Consider the following 367-nt stretch of genomic DNA (forward strand, 5'->3'; position numbering starts at 1 on the left):
CCGTCAGCCGGCGCCGGGCACACCCACATCTGGGGAAGGAGGTGCGGGGTCTTCGGGAAGGACCTGGGGGAGGCACCGCGGCATCTACTTATGGCCTGGCACTTTCACCCCGAAGCAGCCAAAAGCTAAAAAAGAAGTGAAACAGAACGATGCTCAAATTGTGGCGGTCATCACTGCCCTCAGCAGCCGTCCCCAGGGACGCGTTAGAAATGCGCTCTCCGCCCCCCCCCCCCCCAGACCTACTGAGTCAGCGGTGGGAACCGGGCCCGGGAATCTGTTAACAAGCCCTCTGGGCGATTCTGATGCAAATCAAAGTGTGAGAGTCACTGTTCTACACTGTTCCATTGGCAGGACTAAAGGTAAGTAT

This window comes from Marmota monax, unplaced genomic scaffold (genome assembly GCF_021218885.2).
Source record: "Marmota monax isolate L192 unplaced genomic scaffold, Marmota_monax_Labrador192_F-V1.1 WCK01_AAM20220418_F8-fsc00065, whole genome shotgun sequence".
Lineage (NCBI taxonomy): Eukaryota > Metazoa > Chordata > Mammalia > Rodentia > Sciuridae > Marmota > Marmota monax.